Source organism: Grammomys surdaster, unplaced genomic scaffold (genome assembly GCF_004785775.1).
Source record: "Grammomys surdaster isolate TR1022 unplaced genomic scaffold, NIH_TR_1.0 253, whole genome shotgun sequence".
Classification (NCBI taxonomy): domain Eukaryota; kingdom Metazoa; phylum Chordata; class Mammalia; order Rodentia; family Muridae; genus Grammomys; species Grammomys surdaster.
Window position 1 is genome coordinate 476791 of NW_021604694.1, and position 2959 is coordinate 479749.

Genomic DNA, 2959 nt, shown 5'->3' on the forward strand with positions numbered 1-2959 from the left:
TAGATAGATAGATAGATAGATAGATAGATAGATAGATAGATAGATAGGCAGACTGACTGACTATGGCTGAATGAAGAGAAGAGGACAGTGGAGTGAGGCTCTGACTCTGATATCAGGGAGAACATGAGGGATGGCAGCTAACAGCCAAGTGCTAACCTAAGTTCATACAGCTAGAATATGCTGAACCTGGGTTCAAAACTCAGGCTTAGTTCAGATTTTTTAAAGATTTATTTTCCCTTTACTTGTGTAGGTCTATATGTTTGTGTGAATGTATTCCTCATCTGTAGTATGTCCTGTGGAGGCCAGAGGAGGAACCTGGATCCCCAGGACCTCTGGGACCTGTGTCTTCAGCAATAGGGACTTACTTTCCCTCTCTGGAGGGCAACCAAGGGCAATATCGATAGCCTAGACAACAACAGAGGGCTTCTCATGCCTGAGTGGAGGGTTTTATTAAAGGTCTTTGGCCCGTGGAGTGCATTGTCAACCCAAGTGGGAAAATTTCACTTAAAATATATATGTATATGTGAACACAGAGACAGGCATGATCGGTGTTTTTAGCTGGATACTTAATAAATTGATTCCTTGTGACTTTTTTTCAGATATCATTGTCATTTTTGCCTTCCTCCTCAACACGGCTGCCTAAGCCTGACCTGAACAAGGAGGACACCAACAGACAAGCTAATGTGGATGAAGGTGAGCTCATGAGGCCTCCACCCTAAACAAAGAACAGTGAGGATGCAGAGAGCTGGGAAACAGCCTTACCCTGGGGAGAGTACAATTGGTTATCCAGTACCAAACGGTCAGCCTTGAAAACACATATGAGCAACGCGTACAGACTGAGCAGGTTGTATTTATGTATTTAGGAATGTCTATTATGTACATATATTATGTAACAAGAATTGCATAAAAAAAGAGGCCATGACGCACGCCTTTAATCCTAGCACTTGGGAGGCAGAGGCAGGCGGATTTCTGAGTTCGAGGCCAGCCTGGTCTACAGAGTGAGTTCCAGGACAGCCCAGGCTATACAGAGAAACCCTGTCTCGAAAAATCAAAAAAAAAAAAAAAAAAAAAAAGGCCGGGCGGTGGTGGCGCACGCCTTTAATCCCAGCACTTGGGAGGCAGAGACAGGCGGATTTCTGAGTTCGAGAGTTCGAGGCTAGCCTGGTCTACAGAGTGAGTTCCAGGACAGCCAGGGCTACTCAGAGAAACCCTGTCTCGAAAAATCGAAAAACCAAAAAAAAAAAAAAAAAAAAAAAAGAGGCCATGAATTTGAAAGAGAGCAAGGGGGAACATGTGGGGGAATTTAGAGAGAGGAAACAAAAAGGAGAAATGATGTAATTGTATTGTAATCTCAAAAACATGTGGAAAAAATAACTCCATACTAGTATTTTATGTTATTAATACTTCTTGAACAAAGAACTTTTCTAGTTCACGGGGGTGTGCGGGGAAGAACAGACACCATGGAAAACCCCTTCATTCTCGTCATCTTCCTTAGAAACAAGATCACATCCTTATGTTCTCAAGGAGCCCTGGGGCCCTATGAAAAAAAAAGAAAAAGAAAAACAGAAATAATCTTAATTTGTTTGATAGAAATATAGAGATCAGGGGAAAAGAGTAAACAACAGATGGTGATTGGTACCTTCCTCTGTTTCTTTTGCTTTTAGTTTATTGATCTTTCCTGATGGGGCTCTATGAAATGTCTGTTATTTCTAAATAGACCAGCTGACTTTTTTGTTGATAGATGACAATCTCCTTGCTACAGTCAGATCATGAACAAGGTCTTGGGTTCCATCTGCAATACTAGTAAAAGTATGTGTGGGCGCAGCGGTGGTGGTGGTGGTGGTGGCTGTGGCGGCGGCGGTGGTGGTGGTGGTTAGTGGCGGCGGCGGCGGTGGTGGTGGTGGTGGTAGCAGGGGTTGAATTTCCTGACTTAGGTTGGCAGGTTTACATTTGCCTGTAATGGAAGCCAGGCCATGTCTCAAACAACAGAGAAACTGAAATAGGTCTATGCCTCTTGCTGCATAACTATTGGCCCAAGCAACCCTTACGTCCACCCCGCTTCTTCAGTTACCCTGCCGTTCCCTCAGGAAGCATCTCTGCAGGTCCTGCATTCCAACTACTAGGAGGGTAACACTTGTATAACAATTCCTCCTCGTCAGCAGAGCGGGTGTTATGAGAAGTGTACAGATAGTCCAAGTGCCCACTACTAGGTCTGAATACATGATCACTGGGGAAATTCCCAAAACAATCCCGTCAAAAGAGTGGGCTCAGTGGTTAAGAGTTCTTGTTCTTTCAGAGGACGCAGGTTGGATGCCTAGAACTTACATGGCAGTTCACAGTTGGCTCCCAGGGTCTACAGTCCACTCCATATACTTCATACCCCCAGGAGGGAGGGGTCAAAAGCTCTGCATCTATACAGACCCAAATGAGTCGGTGGCAGGGGGGGTCCAGGCAAGTCTACCATGGCGGTCACAGCCAGTCTCCCAGAACTGCCTTTCTCCCCACATCTGTCTAGCACACACCGCATGAGTATTCACAGAGAATGGAGCCCCCTGCTGACCTCCACAGAGAACTTCAGAGATGTCAGTGGAAAACCCAAGGATCCTTCCAAGTCCATCTCTGCAGCCACTGACTGAGGATACAACTTGGGAACAGGGCTGAACACGGAAGAGTATAGTTTAAAACAGCAATAGACTTGACAGGTCAAGCATGGTGACTGACACCTTTAATCTCAGCACTCAAAAGGAGGCAGGTGAATCTGTGAGTTGGAGGCCAGCCTGGTCTACACAGCAAGTTCCAGGCCAACCAAGGGTAGTGGAAACCTTGTCTCAAAAACAAACAAACAAATAAACAAACACCCAACCACCCAAAACAGTAACAAATGTCAGGCATGGTTTTGCAGGCCTTTAATCACTTAAGAGGTAGAGGTAGGCCGGGCAGTGGTGGCGCACGCCTTTAA

At 45.5% G+C, this 2959-nt stretch overlaps 1 long non-coding RNA gene across 1 annotated transcript; it reads right to left on the bottom strand.

Moving 5' to 3' along the window:
- Positions 1-1266: 1266 nt before the first annotated feature.
- Positions 1267-2519, bottom strand: LOC114627395. The gene is made up of 3 exons (XR_003712360.1): positions 2326-2519; positions 1640-1954; positions 1267-1537 (listed from the first exon to the last, which is right to left on the bottom strand). It is a non-coding gene; the product is annotated as an uncharacterized LOC114627395 (long non-coding RNA).
- Positions 2520-2959: the final 440 nt, after the last annotated feature.